This window comes from Accipiter gentilis, chromosome 19, assembly GCF_929443795.1.
Source record: "Accipiter gentilis chromosome 19, bAccGen1.1, whole genome shotgun sequence".
NCBI lineage: Eukaryota > Metazoa > Chordata > Aves > Accipitriformes > Accipitridae > Astur > Astur gentilis.
In genome coordinates, this window is record NC_064898.1 from 4,988,646 (window position 1) to 5,007,003 (window position 18,358).

The 18,358-nt window shown below is 41.1% G+C and overlaps 1 protein-coding gene across 3 annotated transcripts in view; it reads right to left on the reverse strand.

Annotated features, from left to right (window-relative positions):
* Positions 1 to 18,358, reverse strand: part of MTUS2 (microtubule associated scaffold protein 2) — a 305,198-nt gene that overhangs the window by 270,137 nt on the left and 16,703 nt on the right. The window contains exon 1 of one of the 3 annotated variants that reach the window (XM_049823285.1): positions 5,082 to 5,161. The exons of the other annotated variants lie outside the window; for them this stretch is intronic. The gene's annotated coding sequence lies outside the window, so the exon portion shown is untranslated. Of the gene's footprint in view, positions 1 to 5,081; positions 5,162 to 18,358 lie in introns of those variants that run through there. 3 annotated transcript variants of the gene reach the window in all.

Consider the following 18,358-nt stretch of genomic DNA (forward strand, 5'->3'; position numbering starts at 1 on the left):
TAATGTACATGTGCAAATGTCACCTTTAAAAATCACTTTTATGTTCTGTGATTTTCCTTTATTGAACCACACACATACATTCCTCATGAGTCCATTACCTTCAAGATAACTTACAATTTTTCTCTTAAGGGAGTTTAACAATTACTTGACTATGGTTGGGATTTAATATTATCTAATGGCATATGCCAGAATAATACTTTTAAATCATTGCAATATTGCCCTTTTCAAATTGAAGGCATTTCCAAAATTCCCATGACTGCTAAACAAATTTGCAGTGATTTAGTAAAGGTGTAAATAATTCCCTATTTCAGAGTACCTGTCCCTCTTACTTGCAGGTATATGCATCTCCAACTGACCCTTACTCTCTCATCTGTGTAGCTGTTTATTTAGCATTTCATTTATCAGTTATCTGTGCATATCAGGTGATATCTTGGGGTTTTTTCCAGCATAAAATGCATAGATGAACAAGGAACGGGAGAGAGAAATCTGCTACAATGAAAGGGTCGAAAGGCAACATATTTTGAAGTCTTAGCACATTCATTTCTGGGCTACTCAGGGTAAATGTGAATGACCTCGATACTGTGCATACACATGAACTTATCAATTGGGTTAGAAAGGTTACATCTACAGCAGCTCAGCTCCAAGCAGTTCAAGAGCCCTTGCAATCAAAATCTCAGCCTTGCATTTCCATGTTAAAACAGAGCAATTTCTCTTTATAATCCACTACTGCTCCAGAGTTCACAATTCTCATCTCTCTCAGTATTTGCTTTAGTGCTGGAGCCAACGTTTGTTATTCCAGCCAGGAAGGATCTTCGCAGACATGAAATGCAAATGCCAGGCTTCACAATACATTTTTTTGGACCAGCATTTACATTTTAATTTGTCTACTTGGTTAATGAGTGTTTAACTCCACTATGATAGCAACCCTGAAATCAGTCTATAAAACTTTCTTCTGTCCCTAAGATTAGACTTATATTTCTTCTATGGGCCTTTGGAGTTGCACCAAAATAAAACAGATCTGGTGTTGCCACTATGCTTGCCACAAGCACATAAAGCATCATGCAAAGACTAAACATGCAGCAACATAAACGAGGGTGCATAATTACACAGCAAGCTGCTCGCTGGCTCTGCACATGTAACCCCGTGAGCAGAATTTGGCCTGATGATTTGGAATAGGATTCAAACAGATGCCCACATTTCTCAAATGGCTGAGACATGGTTTAATGTTAAAGTATAACGTCAGTTAGATCCACACCATCATGACTCTTTGGAATATATTTTGTCTAGGATGTGCAGTCATGAAAAATACTGCTCCAGTGTCAACTCCCTTTCATTTCAAACCTGCTTTTGTAGTTACCTCCACTGCTGGGATCCGGTAGGGCCATACAGAAACAGCAGATGTGTAGATCCCCAGACCAGAAGATGGTCGGGGAATGCAGATACCAAGGAAAATATGTATCCAGCACATAGGGGTGTCATGGGTTTTGGCACTGCCCCAAAATTCCTGAAGTGCTATTCTGGATTTAAGTGCCTGCTTCCCCCTTGAATATCAAAGATGCATCTCCAGCTCTTCTGCTGGTATTTAACACTGGTTCTGAGGCAGGGTGCTGCAAGAAGCCAGAAGCCTAAAAACGAGCAAAAATTAGCACCTAGCTTTATATAAGGCTTTTTAGACCTTTACTAGATTTAGCTCTAGCTCTCCTAAAGATCTCCTGTCAAAAGTGGCTTTTCAAAATGGGACATGGCTACTTTGAAAATCCTAGACGTTACTAAGGTCAGGGAGACTGCTCTAGGGGAGATGATAGCTTTACAAGGAAACCACGGGAGTACTGTGAAGAGTGCTTTAAAGACACAGCCCGGTTTTCAGTTACCAGTATGAGCATCCTTTTGGGTAGAACAAGTAATTTCCTTTGCAAGAGCTGTCCCAAACAGCCCATGGCCTGCTCCAGCACTGACCCTGCCGCAGGGCAAAGGGGACCTGCAGGATGTCTCCATCTGGCTCACAACAATCTCCTGCACCTCCAACGAAGAGGCCTCTGCTTCGATGGGCAGCTGGACTAGGTGACATCCAGCATGCCCTACCAGCCAACACTATGCCATGATCCTAAAAGGAGCTGGGAATAAGCTTGCGCCTTCACCTGTTGTGGCAAACAACTGTCCTATTCACTACATAGAGAAGAAAGGGAGCTGGAGCCAAGCCCCCTTCAGTGTGTGTACGCACACACCCCTGTATCTATCTATCTGACACTTACACCCACAACCTGCCACCCCATTGAGCAGGGAGGATGGAAGAAGAAAGTACTGATCTCCATATCAGATCCTGGGATCCATCACATCCCAGGATGCAGAAACCTGGCTAAGCTGGGTAGCACACTGTTGCCAGAAAATGACAATGACCTTTTTAATGTATTAAAAATTCAGCCAGAAAAGTGGTGAAGGAGATTTTTTGGGGGAAAAGAAAGATCAAAATAATAATAGTTTCAAAGTACTGTACTTATTTTAGACATTCTTACAGCATGTTTCCATAGGAACTGGAAAGCAAAGGAGCATACTGCAGCAGTGTTCACAAATGTTTTGTGGTATAGTGGCTGGTAAAAGATTGGTTAAGGCCACCATGACCACTCTGACAGTGCCAGGCACCTGCTGCCTTTGCTGCACAACAGAATCTTAGCTGTGATTTGCAAAATCTAGGAGAACCATTTTACCCTTGTTTTTTCCTCTCATCCTGCAGTCATGGCTCGTTTTACATCCTCATGTAACTGTGGTGCTAAGCACTGCCCACCCAGACCCACTGTAGGGCATGAAGGCACTGGTGTTTCAACCAGGCATTTCACAAACCACACGACAACGAGGGAAGCGCAAACAAGGCAGGGCTGTTTGGGTGCTGAGAAGCTGATGCGTCCTAAGGACTAACACATGGGCCTGGCTTTTGCATCCAGCTTTGGCACTTACCCACTGAAGTGACCTTGTACAAGTCACGCCAGGTGAGATGTGGTCCATCCGTCAGCTGCCTGAAACGCATCTAGCTGAGCTCAGCAGGTAAGCACTTCCCTGACCAACGGAGACAGCGTCTACCCTGCCAAAGACACCCACCCCACACACTGGTCTTTCATCCTCAAAGCACCCAAACAGCCACCCCTGTCTACACCCACCTAGTCACATCCATACATTAAGTGCTTTGCTTAAGCTCAAGGTGCCATGTGGCAACTGGTTGTTCTCTGCCTTCAAAATTTCCTGATAAAACGCGAGGCCTGTGTTGCAGCTCATCAGAGCAGCATTTAACTGCATGAAGGGTGTATTGCATGTCTTGGAGCAAGACATGGGCATGTGGGTGCTTCTGGTAACCCTTCTGCTGGGACAGCACTGGAGGACCGTACACAATGCGGGGAGCCAGATCTGGTGTGGTGTCACCCTTAACTCCTCCAGTGCCAGCCCCCTCAGTAAGTTGGCCTCAAAACTAACAAGGGTTTTGTCTCAGAGGGAAATAATTATTTGTCTCCAAAAGGCAAGCGTTTGAAACAAAGAAACGCAGCTTATCTGATCCAGGACCTGGGACTGAGCTGGAGACTTAAGCTATTTAATTCCATAGATATCCCATACTCAAACGGAAGGAAGCTCCTCCAGAGTGTGATGAACTGTGCACTTCTCCCTTTGATGTGGTGGGAGCCTGAATGACCAGCTCAACTTTTAGATGGTAAAAACGAGACAAAATAATTCCCACCTCCTGTCCTGTCATTCCTGAATGTGTACAGTGGTGCAGTGGCAGTGATCCCATTTGTAAAGGACTTTCTCATCAATTCATGACAAGACCAGCGTAAGAACTAGTACCTGTACTTATGGATTGAGAGGAAAATAGAACACTGTTACTCATGGATTTTAAAAACCCTTAATATACATATATACAGAAACCTGCCTGACTCATCCCAAGTAAAGGTGGGTAATTTCCAACAATCAGGGTGAAACACAGTCTTCCTTGGACCTGCCAGGTTTAACTTCATAGTCCAATAGGAAACTAAGCCAAAAAGCTAAGGACTCTGCTTCTGGCCAGAAACATCATCCAGACCATAGCTGGCAAGGCAAAGCAATCTCAGCCCAAATGCTCCATCTGGGCAGAGGCCAACTACAGATATCTTTATACTGTTGTGGAAGTGCTAAAAACTATTAATGTTTTAAAGTCAAATTTTGTAAATCAATAGTTGCCTACAGCATAGAAGTATTTTACAAGCACTGAAAGAAACAATATATTAATTTAGATATTTAGATACTCCACATACTGCAACGTTTCTCGCTCATCAAAACAACTTCCACTGTAGGTATTACCGTAAGAATCCATATGTAAATTACAGATTTGACAAACAGAAATATCTACGTAGGATATCTGAATCCAAGCCTTACTCCAAATGTTACAACGACAGTTTCAGTCAGTGGAAGGATAGAAGAAAATATCTAGGGAGCTCTGAAAGCCTCACACTGAAATATAGTCTGGTTATTAAAAAAAAAAAAATCTGTCTTTAGAACCTGATTATTCAAACTAAAAAAGTTCTTATTGTTTGATCTCTTTTCCCACCTCGCCAATAAAGTAATTGTGGAGAAGGTGCTTTGAAACTGTATCCCATTATGTCAACACCTTGTATTTTAAGAATCAGAAGCAGTATGTTCCAGATATACATATTATCTATGCTTCAGTCCCTCTGAAGTCACACACTGAAGTGACAGAAGACACACTTTAATTCCAATTTCCCAATCTGAGTGAAATTTACTGGCTCAAACCAGTGCTGTAACAGACACTCAAAAGCAGGACCTAAGTTTTGCACATCTGCATGTGTTTGCATGACTCCAGATGCAAACACTGAGATTCCCAGCTAGGAACAAAGTCACAAACCACAGTGAGCTGTACTAAACACAGAGCACAGTCTACTTCACAGCCCAAACTAAACAAAACAACACATATAGCATACAGACAGCACGTACTATAGAGATGCTAGGATTTTTGATACTGTTATTTTTTACATAGAATAACTCAGTCTATAACAAAGAAGAGTAGAGTCCTGCATTGCACAAGCTGGTTGCTGTAAACTCACCCAAGCATTCAGCTTTCTGTTCTGGGTCGCCTTGCAAGCAAGTCAGATCCAGGTCTTCTCTCTTGCATCCAAGCTTTGGCTGTCATTACCTGAGACCACATCTCACTCCAGGAAACCATCGCTTTCAAAAAGAGCTCCGATGCACAAGGCAGTGAGAGAGCCCAGCAAGGGCCAGGCTGCAGGACCTCCCTAGGAGCTAAGAACAAGACGGGATCTGTCAACCCGGCCACCTGCTCCTGAAAGCGTTTCTCCAACTTAGCTTTCCCACTGTAAATTCTTGATGCAGAGAAACAATTAAAAAAAGCAATCCAGTCATTTATCCTCCAGGCTGGAGAAAAAGAAGGAGGCTGCCACAGCAGTGCCTGCTCTGAATGCTTGGCAGGTACACAGGCACGAGGAGGATGATGCTATAGATAAGCGCAGACAGAAATAGCTAGAAGGATGAGCTGGCTCAGGGTGATGGTGGTGAAAGGCAGCAACCTCCCCTCTCCTGTGACTTCACCAAAACCAGCAGCTGACCCGCAGACTCAGCAACCATGCTGGCAGGAGAAGGTTCCCTCCCCAGGCTCTGAACTTCAGGCTGGAAATATCCTTCTCACACAGATCCCCTTCCCCGTCTCGGGTAGGTGCTTTGAGGACTGCATCTTCTCAGTCTGCTTCTGACTCAGAGCACAAAACCTGCTTGCTGCCTCTCGTGGGTTTTGGTGCTGTTCCCAGAATCCTGCCAGGAAGCTGCTTGCTCGCAGATCCCCCTGTGCCAGCAGGGAAATCCAGCAATTATGGCTCAAAAAATACTGCCAAAGCACTGACCTGAAGTATCTGTGCAGCCACCATACCTCTCCCCCATGGGAAGCCTCATGCTCAGTTCTCCCTACCACTTTTACCAGCCCACAAGGAGACAAGCACAGAGCTGTCACCTGCCACTTATGCAACTCAGCTGCAAAAATACAAAATAGCTAAACGTGAGAGTTTTGCCCAGCTGCCACCATTTAATAATCATTTGTTTCCCCCTCCCTCTCTGTATGGCAACAAAGTCTAATTTTCTTCTAAAACTGGAAAACAGTCTCACCTGACTGCACCTGCACTGGGAAACAAGAAGGATTAAAAATCCTGCTCTTTAAAGCTTCCTGAGCAGGAACAATTAGCCAGCACCACCTCTACTCTGTGCAGGATCAGGCCCCAGGAACCAAGGTCTGTGGCTGTCAGTGTGATGGGACAACCCTGAGAAACCCCACAGCTTGGACAGAGTTGAGATGGGCAAGGACCCTCTGAGCTCGGCTAGAGGTGGCAGTCTCGGAAGGGAGGCAATCCTATGCAAATCTGAGGAAAAAAAAAAGGGGGGGGGAAGATGGAGGGAAGTAAAGAAAGGGGAGAGGTGTGAGCATCACTGCTGTGGTTTCACTGGGGAGGGAGCAAGGGTGGTGGGGATGACAAGGTGTGCACTAGAGAAGAAACAGACCACAGAACACCAGTGCTGGGGCACTGACAAGTGAAATTAAGCAATAAAGCAGAATTCGTGAGAGGGGCAGGCAGCCAGAGATGTGGGAACACAAGAGAAGGAGGGAACAGGTATGGGAAGAAATAGCCATTATAGGAAAAGGAAGGAGAAGAATGATCTGAGACACAAATGAAAAACTCAGTGCTCAGAAAAATACTGCAAAAAAAATGAGAAAAAGTAAAATGACAAACCAACCCCATTTTAAATCATTTTATTAATCTCCTGAGCCTTAAAATGTTACTTTCTGATCTATATCTCAATTCCCTCACTGTTTGCTCCCTTGGAACTGCTGCAGAGCTGCTCCTGCGGAGCCTTACTTCACCCATTGAGCCACACTTGGGTGCCCGGCATGAGGTCAGGGACATTCCCAAAGGCAAGGAGACAAGAGGCCACTAGCACAGTGATGGTGGCAGGGCAGAGAGCAGCCAGGACTGCTCAGCAGTTCCCCCGTGCAGGCAGACAGCCCCTGCCCACGGCCTGGCAGTGCTCTTTGCTAACAGTCAAACCTGCAGCTTACTGTAATACTGTGGTTGTTCAGACAAAGCCTACTATTTTTTTCCATTTCCATTTGTTTTGGTTACTCTGGGGGGAAAAAAAAAAAAGAAAAATCAGCAAAAATGCTATGTTTATCATGGTAGGAAAATTCAAGAACCTAAAATAAATGGCTTTTGAGATAGGGCTGAAAAAGAAAAACCTTAGGTTCAGAAAGATAAAACATACTGAGTGACAGCAGAGATGTAAAGGGAAACTTAAATTTGCTGCAAACATCTGCAACAGCAATGGCTATCTTTAAACAATTTGTGCCTGAAAACAATCTTCAGGCACATTTATTTGGTGTTTTCCAGGAAGGAAAAAAATTTTTTTTATAAATATTACTGCACATTTTTCTGATTATGTTGTCTTGTTAGACAAGAACCAAAGTTGCATGACAGTGCTTGGGTGGTAGTACTAGAACAACCCACTGTAGTTTAAAGTTTTTCAAATGCATTAAACACAAAGTATATGTGGACCATTAAAAGAAAAAGTGTTTGAAAGATGTACATGGTATAAACTCTCCCTTTTTTACATATTCATATCAACTAGGGTTACCTCCTTTCAAATCAATGGAGAAGTAAGTTTGAAAAGCAGGTGAATGTGACCAGAAGCCAGGTGGGGAATTTTTTAACAGTTCATTGAAAATAATTATTTTGCATAAAGTAGATGACTTCAGACCTGTATCTGTGTGTGTTTTGCACTGCTTTCATAATAAGGTGAACAGTTGTCACATTTTCTTTGTCAAAGAGGAGAACACAGTTAAAGTATTTATGGTTTTATGTTTACCATTTAAATGATGGATAAGAAAACAAGAACAGTAACAGATGGGCTTCTTTTAACTGAATTTAAGTTATTATGAACTATTTATGGTTAAAAAACACCAAAAAGCAAACACAGTATGCATCCCTGCTACACAATACTTCATCTAAGATTTAACATCTAAATTTGCTGAAACAAAAGTGAACTGCAGTCCAATTTTTAAGGCATATGTGTAATATAATTTACTGTCCTGGGGTGGTTTTTTTTGCAAAACTGTTCAACAAATTATTTTATTTGCAAAGTGTCCTTAATTATCTGTTTATCATTTTACTCAGATTGGGTTGCTGATTGCTTTAACAAACCTTTAAAAACCTGCCTTGGACATCTGTGATCTTCCTCACCACCACCCCAAGTTAAAAAACTGTCTTAAGCTCTTTATTTTACCAGGAAAAAACACTTTTGATAACTAACTGGGGATATCCTTGTAGGCAACAATACACATACAGCTTATTTGCCAGTATAGTTTTGATGCAAAGGTCACTCTTCCACCTGAACCATCATGAACTTCAGTCTTGCACAAAGACTGTAGTCTTGCACAAGGACTACCAGCACTCTTCATCAGTCAAGCCAGCAACAACAACAAAAATACAAACCCTATTTATATACAAACCCTTTAACTCAAACCAAAAAGGGATATTCCCAAGAACTATTTAAGTATGAAATCAGACAGAAGAGGAACACCATGAACCCAAGCAGCTCACAAGAACAGAGGCAACAAGCACTAGAAATAAAAACTTAAAATTTGCTTTCTTTATCTAGTAAGAACTCATGTGTCACCAATATAAAATTCTACATTTTAAACAGATTTTTATGGTTTGTTTGGGGGAGGGGGATTGGTTGGGTTTTTTTTAAATCACAGCTTCTGGAACATCATCACTGATTTGTTTCAGGAATAACCGTATTTTAACTAAATAGATTTATATATTTAACCATCCTTTGTCTAATGTGAAAGCATCTAATACAATTATTGTGTACCACATGCCGCTGACTAAGATCACCATCAGAATCAGTTTTCCTCTGATATCACTATATATAATACCCAATACAGAATAACAACTGTCTGGAAGAGAAATCCCAGTTGTTCATAGCATACTTTAGCATTCAATTGTAGAGGGTCTGCTATGTTGAAGTCCTAGAGATGAAAGTCCTACCTGAGCTGGAAAATTGTTGCAAGAGACGGCTTCAGCCATTCTGAGGTCCAGAAGAGCTCTTTGGTTGCTCCATACACATTAATTTCTGGCTTTTCTGAGGAAGCTGCCTAGGATTAGCTTACTGCCTCCATTTACTGTATTCAGATGCTCATCACTGTGTTTCATGGTTTGATCATCTTCCTATAAAGGAATTTGAAGGGGTTTTTGTAGCAGTTGCCCTCTCAGATCAGCGATGAAGCCCATCTGGCCTCTCATTCTATCTCTAATACCAGTACGAACCAAATACTTCAGAGCATGATGTAAGAGTAATCCAGAGAGTATACAAGGAGTATACTCCCTCACCTATGATTCCATGATCCTGTGACCTCAGACCCAGCCATTAAAGACTGAATGAGCTCTTACATTTGAGGTTTTACTTTATATCCTTCTAAGTATGTCCTAAACAACTACAGCTTATATGCATGACCTATCTTCTATAACTCTTGTTTTTACAAGCCTGGGACTTTTTATTCTAGCTCCAGCTTTAAGGACCAGTAATTCAAACATGGGGCAAGTAGGGAAACAGAAGCATAGGGATGTCCATCGACTTGGCAAAAGGTCCTGAATCACACCAGTAACACATCTCTGGTGAGAACCAAAACTCCCAAACACCGAGAGAGAGGGTCTGATTACTAGTGTCCTTTTCTCTAGCTACCTTCCATTGACCAATTCTGTGGATGCTAAAAACCAAAATGTCCTTCAGCAAAAACAAGTTCAGTTCATTTACATTGCTGTTGAACATTAAATTATTCCCAGCAGCACAGAGAGATTTTCTTCTGAAGGATTGGTTTCCCCATTCTTATACTGGTATCTGATGTACATACATGGCTACTTACCAAGTTACTTGTACTGAGAGGACTATTCTAGTACCCGGATCCATCCTCCAGTCATGCTTGGTATCAATTAAATATTTCCAGATGCCTGAGCAGAGCCAGTCTAAAAGAGTACCCATGCAATTAATGAGTGCCATGCATTCTCTTCAGTGCACATGAAAATGGGTCAGCAACATTTTAAAGTGTGCACATGATCCTGCCCTGGGGAAGAGACGTATAAAAGATAATGTCTCAAGATGCCTTCCAGCTCTCCTATTCCTAGTCTACAACATGCACCATTGAGATAAAGCCTGTGTTGAGCAGTATCTGTTTCTAATGTACCACAGACCATTTCACCTTGCTCTTTGAAAGCTTTTGTTGGGTTCCTGGATTTTATTTCCTCCTCATCCTCCAAGTTTTATTTCTGCCTACTTATCCCTTAGTCTCCTTCCAACCTTCTCACCTAATTATTCTCCTTAGTCTTTTTTCTCTAACCTCAGTTTCATGCCTTCCCTTCTATACTTCCATTTAACTTTAAACCATGCTTGTGGTCATACTGTACTGATTGTTTCATTAAATTATGTATGAAAACAAGTGATAAGTACCATCCTAAGACACAGTTAAAGCTGCCAAGGATTCTCTTGCACAATTAGGTTAAATTAGCTACGATAGACCTGCAACTTTGCTAATAGATTTCATTTTACTCACTACACCTACTGTGGCTTAACACCATGCCCAAAGACACTGTGACACTAACAGTTAACCAGGGCAAGTGGTTCAGTTCTGTGTTTTTCAGACTTAGTGAGCCAGATACTTTTAATGTTATTTCTATACAATTCCCAGCAGCCAGGGCCAGAGCCTGTGTAATGATGTGTGTCATTCAGAGCACCCTCCTGCAATCTGCGAAGCTGGGCCACGCCAGCAGCCAGACTGCTAAATGATCAGTTAGAAACAAGAATAAAGAGTTGAAGCTGTGTAAATAAGTAGCATTCATGTAATTGGGAAGGGAGGCATTAGTCACCATACTAACAGAATATCCTGATTACAAAAAGGACCATAGTATACACAGATGAAGGCTCTGCTTATCACTGATATCACACAAGAGGATTACATACTGAATATGAAAACCTCTCTGGTGACATGCTCTCTTTGCCAGGTCCCAAGGAATTTTCTCCAGCCTCTCAGAAGAGAGAACTCAAGATGAACTCTTAGAGTATAAAAGTTAATAAGCAGCAGAGATGGCAGAGTTTCACTAGATCTGTGGGAAAGCAACTTCTCAGCAGAAAAAAAGATCTCTTCTGACCTCTAAAGATATTTCATAGAGCACATTCTTTTATTACAGCAACAACATAAGGTTGCATGAACTCTTCCACCTTACTTTGATGACGAAGTGCATACACCTAGTTGTTCTCACAAAAGAAAGATGGGCTGTTCCATTATTGACTATAGAGTTGGATAAAGGAAATGATGTCTGGAAGAGGGCTTGCAGACTAATCAGCGAGGCCCGACTTTTGCACTAGGAATAGAGACAGACCACCCTCTCTAGTGAAGAGCAGCTCTTTACAGTTTTAGGCAATTAAAGGCAAAGAGGAACCTCTGCCTTGCTCTGTCCTTTCATACAGGTGTAGTCATTCTCTTGCAATAAAGGTGATATGTCAGCTCAGAAGGATGACTCTAGTGCCCTTCAGGAGGTGCTCAGAAACGGATCCTCCTTGTAGCATCCTCAAATCATGTGTGAGCGTCCACACATTCTGCAAAGGGCAGCTCCAACTCTGACAGACCTTTGTACCCAATAGACCAGATTCCAGGAGTATCAATTCCACTATGTACTGCAGAATTTTCTTCAGGGCATTGTCCTATCAATGATTTACAGGTGCATTTTTTCCCAAAATTAGTGCAATTAATTCTTCCCTTGGATCAAGTGGCAATGGCAGGTTTTTTGTAATTCCAACAGCTAAAAAAACTCTGCTCCAAGAACATGGCATAAGCCAGCTGGATTGTCATACTAGCAGCACCCTTTATATCAATGCAGCTTGCAGTATGAAAAGCTAGCAATTTAAGGCAAAATCCAAACTCCTTTAACAATATTTACAAAAAGGAAATAAAGTTTGGTGTATTATGAAATATAGCCTTGAGGTTTCTATACTCCCGAGGGCACAGGTTGTGTTCTCAATATAATAAATCAATGAGGACCCAATAGTTTCAACCCACTGAAATTTTAATGGAACTTGTAAATATGTGAAAACTGGTTTCCCAATCAACTCATACTGCCCTTTGAAACCAAGAAGAAAAAGCAAAAGAAAAGCAAAAGAAAAAAAAGAAGAAAAAGAAATGTCTCTGAAGCAGTGACTAAGATGAGAAGCATTTCTGTTCCTGCTGGTGAAGACAGGATGATCTGATGGAGACATAATACCCATGATAACAGCTTTCAGCAGATTTAAAGGACAAGGCTAGTTGATGCAGGATGTCCAACCAACTGTAAACACGTAAGATGGACAGCAAGAGCCAGCAAACCCTGGCAGAACCAGAAGTATGGTCAGCTTCTTCCAAATGGTTAGTGAAGCCAATGAGCCTCTTGACAAGCACCACTTCTCAGAGATCAATGTCATTATGCATTATTATTTTGCATTTTAAAACCCCTCTTCAGCCAGCACAAATTAAAGCATACCATTTAAAAGTGTCAAATAAAAGAGTCTGCCAGAGTAAATCAGGTGTCCATAACTGAACACTATATAACTCAGATGTAACATTGTGGTAGAGATGCTGGAGCTGCTTCAGTGCAAGGTGAGAGAAGATATTCAAGCCACAAGTAGCTTTCTTGCTTATTCATGACCAGTAGTTTGTTGTCATATACTTAATCATGAAACTCCAAAATGCTGAAATAAATCCATAGAGTTCACTTAATAAATTGTTCATCTTTGAGAAGAGAATAGTTATTACCAGGAAAGGCCTGAGTCAAAGGGCAGAAACTGAAATTTTTCTAAATTCCTTGCTAGCGATTTTCTGCAGAATTAGAAAAAACAAGATTAGAACTGACCCATCAGTATTGATCAAGCACAAAATTTATTACACAGCAAAACTATTATTACCAGCATTCCCACCCAGCTTCACCAGTTGACAATTTCTGGAGATAAAAGCAGTGCAGTATAACGCAAACATAATCATGCTGCGAGAGGCACAGAAAAGTCATTGATGAGCAAGGCATCAAAATGGCCAAGGATCAGATGAAGATGTGAAGGGCATTCAGGGCTGAGGATAAGCACTTTCTACAGTCTTGGTCAGGGAAGAGAGGCATCACAACTTGATGCAACTGCTTCCCCATCACAAAGTGGGGCACTAAATATCTAAGGGATGTTACAGGAAAAGTGACAGGATTTTAAGTAGGATGATGTACAGGTAACTCCCTGCTGCAGGAGTGGGCAGCAAGTAGTCAACTTCACCCTCTGCACAGTAAAATGTGCAGAGAAAAGGAGAATATCTGTTTTAGCTACATGCCTGGAATACTGATGAGCCATTCACAGAGATGGGCTAAGGTGCAGAATGGCATGGCAGGATATCAGGCAGGTAGTCTTGGAAAGAGCTGACCTAGCAGTGGTAACTGCAACTGTGCAAGGTGGTAAAACCAGGTCAGTCCCAGTCAGAACTAAAAAGAAAACCCCTACCCAGGGATGGGGAAGAGAGGATTGATTTATAAACTATGGCTGGGCAAAAACATCAGCATGTTTCAAATAAAATGTTTTTCATGTGAAGTGCAGTGTCAACATCAAGAACAAATCCAAGAACATTTAATTTTTTCAAGCAAAAAAAGCTGAAAAAGTTGAGGAAGAAAACGTGGCAAGTATAGCAAAGTCTGAAGATACCCATCAATAGTGGTAAAACAACAGCAGAGTCATTTTTCTGAGGGCTCTTTCCTTCTTCATTTCTTCTTCCTTTATCAACAGATAAGCTTTCCCTCTCCCTCTTGCCTATATCCTGACTTGCATGGTTATGATACCACCTAACACAATTTCAGGTCAGTTGAGCAACACCAAAATTTTCTAACTGAACTGAAACATTATTCTCAAAGCATCTCAGTATGAATCTATACATTGTCCATTTTGGTTTACGTCCTGTTCTCTTCTAATTAGGAGATGAGCCTTTTGGCAACATGACATTTCCTAACCCTCACCATAGTCTTCCCTTTTGCCCAGGTAAAGGAAGGTAGAAAAAAAATCAAAAAAACCAACAGCTCCAAAAGATTTTTTTACTGATAATAAAATAAGTGAGGAGGGGTAAGGGAGTCAGGCCAGGAATTTATAGGAGAGGGTAAGGGAACAGGGAAACGGAGGGAGACCAGGAGAGATACTTAAGAAAGAAAAATCTGGTTGCTGACTTTTGGGGTGCAGAAGGTGGTAACAGTCAACACCTATTTTCACTCATCTCAGCAAGTTTATTCTCAATCATTTATATGATACAGGGGAAAAAATTATTTTATGCAAAGAAATTCTTCACATTTGGGGTCGAGTTTGATATGGTAAGATAGCTCAAGCTCCTTCATCTACTCCCCCAAACTCTGTTCTACCTCTCCATCACTACTTGCACTACAAGCAAAGCAATCCCTTTCATATCCTTCAAAGTTTCATTTTCACTGAACATTATCAGTAGTCTCCAGAGTTCTAATTTATATTCTGTTACAGCACTACATGGGAATTAAATTAGCAGATGTCAAGCCAATTGCCCAGGAAATTTTAGCAAAGTAGTCTTTGAAATTTAGTACGACTTGAACATGTATTCACAGCAAAAATAGAATAATGTAGGTTTCTTTAAAACCTGTGGCAGGTTCACAATTTCATATATTCTATTCTAATCTAGGAGTAGCATAGACCCCTAAATATGAAATATTTATATTACCCATATGAGTGAAAGCAGAAAAATCTACATTCTAAAGCCAGCTATACACCTATACTCAGGCTTCCTCCATTCAGAAAATCCCTAAGTGACAAATATCTAACAAATGCATTCTTCAGGAGGATTTAGGAGAAAGACTTTATTTTTTCTTTACTTTTAAAGAAAGGCTTTTGGTATATCCTTGATTTTTTTCTCATATTCTCATAGGAGTGGAAGAGCTATTTACTTTTCTTCTACTTTTTATGGAACCAGCATGCAAACCATACTTTTGACTCCATAGAAACAGCATTTTAATGTAAGTCAAATTAATAAACCTCTGAAATTTACAGGAACCAATTTTTAAGCAGCATCAGGGACAAAGAGAAGAATGCTCTTGCAAATCAGAAAATGGGGGACAGGCTCCAAGCTTCCTACACATTTATTTTTTTGAACAGTTTATTATGTCAAAGACCTCCTCTTCCTTCCTTAAGGGTTAAATTCACTTAAGCAAGAAGCAGCCTCAATCTCTCCTTCAGAGGCACCTTTATATGTGATAACTGTTCATACCCAGAGTAATATTTGGGTGGACAAAAGGCTTACAATAAAGTTCCAGCAAGTTTTGGTTTGGGGTTGGTTTTTTTTTCAGAAAGTCAAAAATAACATGAAAGGTTATATCCCAATATTCAGTGATGTAATAAGAATGAAGACATTGCCGAAAAAAATTAAAACCTTTCCCTTGAGAGGAAAAGGAAGATCACTGCTGATGTTTCTGGGAAACTTTCTAGCTACTGTAATGATGGATCCCAACAGAGGAACTCAGACAAATCTATAACTGCAGCTCCGATGTAAACAGAAGAGATCTGACAGGAATTACGTGAATGCTAGAAAAATGTAAGTGCCAGACTACAATCCTGTTTACTTCCAGCAGGAAAAATAACTGAGCCTACATTTATTTACCTTTAAGAATCATTAAAACAAATACAAGTAGAACAAATTTAATATTGAAAAACACTGCAATTAAAAAATTATGAGTCATTCCTCCAAAATCTCATCATTAAAAATAAATTACTATACATTTATTTGTCAATTGTTAGTTCAGCCTTTGAGGGGAGTTGCATCACTTTTTCTAGCTTTTTTTCTCCTCAGACTGTAGGGATTAGAAAAAGCCCATACACATATGTATAAATAACATGTATGCAAATCAGGCATTAAAAAAATCATGAAATATCAGGAGACCCACAAAAAAATAGGACTGCAATAAGCATCATTAAAATTTATTAGAAAAACAGAAAGTGAGAAAGACTGTTTCAAACTTGGTCCTTATAGCATGCACAAGCCATAGCAAGCTCTCCATGAACATGGACTAGATAAAAATGTGCAATTTTGGCAAGAACTGAATCCCTAGGCCCGGGAGCACACTCCCACTGCATCCCAACCCCAGCAGAGCAACATACCTCTGTGGTGCCCTGTCCCCACCTTTCTCAACTGATAAAGAAACCCAGATGCAATGCCAACCAAGGAGCCCGAAGATCTTGAATTGGATGAGGAAGGGTCACCCTCCATCCCGTACCACGTGCCCAACTAAGCAGCCACAGGCACAGTAAGCAGACAACAGGGATGCACATAGAGAAAACCCCAAGAAAGTCTGCAGAGCCCTATGGACTGCGATGCTGGATTTTGAATAGCTGAAGTGCTACCAGCATTCAGACCAGGTAACAGTAAGGATACTCATGTCTTAGTAACTCACTTGTGGCAACTACAGATCTGAATGAGATACAGTATTGCCTTGAAAATGCACACCCTAGCACGTACCACTCCATTTATTCATTCTCCAGAACTATCATATGTATTTCCACATAGGGCTTTGAACTTGCATCAGCAAGATCAATAGTGCTGCCTTTTATATATCGGAACTCTCTGGCTCCACGGTTACTACTTCAGCATATATGAGAGATTAGCAGGATATAAAGGGATCAGGTTCAGCTTGATGTGTTAAAACACTAGAAAAATCAAACAGGCAGGTCTTTGACTCCAAACTACTTCAGAGGTTAAGATAGAAACTGAACAAGTTACCTGCCATAACATCTTCTGAGCAGCATTCATATTTACTCTAAAGCATTCAATCACCCACCTTATTTATTAACAGTCTTAATGCCAAACAAACCCAGTCTGCAACAGAGTTAACACTATGACTGGTAGCAGTCACCTAGCAGAGGGCTGAAAAGTCTTCTGACTTTCTGGAGTGCCCTTGTCAAGTTACTCATCAGCTGAAGATTTTTCATTACCCAATATTAAATTGAGATTTGTACTTATCAAAATATGCAAGCTTCAGAGGGGCAAGATACTGCTTTGGGAGAGACTGCCTACTCCAGCCTACCTCTTGGCTCTCTGGCTGCCACAGCCCCTTCATAAAGTGGTGGTTACCAGCTCTCCATCTGAAGAAAAGCTTTATGATTTGAGAAGGAGAGGTTTACTTCCAGCTAGAAAAATCTACCTCTACCTTGCATCGGGGCTGCATGTGGAATAATTCAAGTCACTTCCCACTGAGAAATCATTTTCACTCCTTAAAAAAATAATTTTCTCCTCAATACACTTAACGTTATCAGAAGTGTAATTCCCATTCTAGTCTTCCAGAGATGCACACTCTAGCACTACTAGACAAAGAGAGGACTGTCATTTAATTAAGGTAAGTTTTTTAAACAGTCCAGCAATACCCCAGTGTGGTCTGGGGTATTCACACCAGGGACCAATCTCAGTAGCGGCACAGACAAGACCAGATCAGGTCTGGATCCCACACACCCATCAACAGTTTCCCATCACTAGCCCAGCAAGTTTTAACACTCCCAACACGCCTTCTTGCTGACCCTGTGTGCCCACACAACATACCCTCCTTTTCACAGTATAAAGAGTGCTCTGGTGCTCACCATATTTCACAAGCTTCAAATGAAAAAAAATGCACACAGAGGAATAATTATGCTGTACAGGACAGCATATGGGTCCCAGCAGAGATCCAAGCTGAGGGCTGGGTAGTGCAGAACAACTCTCAGCATAGAGCAGGGTACACTGAGCAGCGCAAGCAAGTCGCTCCCTGCCACATGCCCAGCTCTTGTTCAGCACTGTAGACACCATCTAATGAGCTTCACCACATTTACAGATAGCAACATAATTCTGAGACTTCACAAGATTTTGGTTTGCTTCAGAACCCTTCTGAAGCCTAGAGATGCGATGGTGAAAGAACAGAATTAGGATGATATTTAAAGTGAAACAAAGAAACTGTACCATTGCAGCTTACATTCAACAAGAACAGAATACAGGTAAGTCACGGAGCCATCAATGGAATGCCACCTATTTCTCCTTGCCACATTTGATTCATAATTTCATTAAAACCAGAAAGTCATTTTTGCTTCGCAATAATTCAGAAATTCTTCTCAAAACCTAAACTTGATGGGACTCTCAAATACATTCTCTGTGGCTCAACATGTGATCATGAGAAACTCAGGAGCCACCTTCTAGATAATTAGAGTCAAAAAATCAACAGAAAAAGGAGTGTTTCATTTT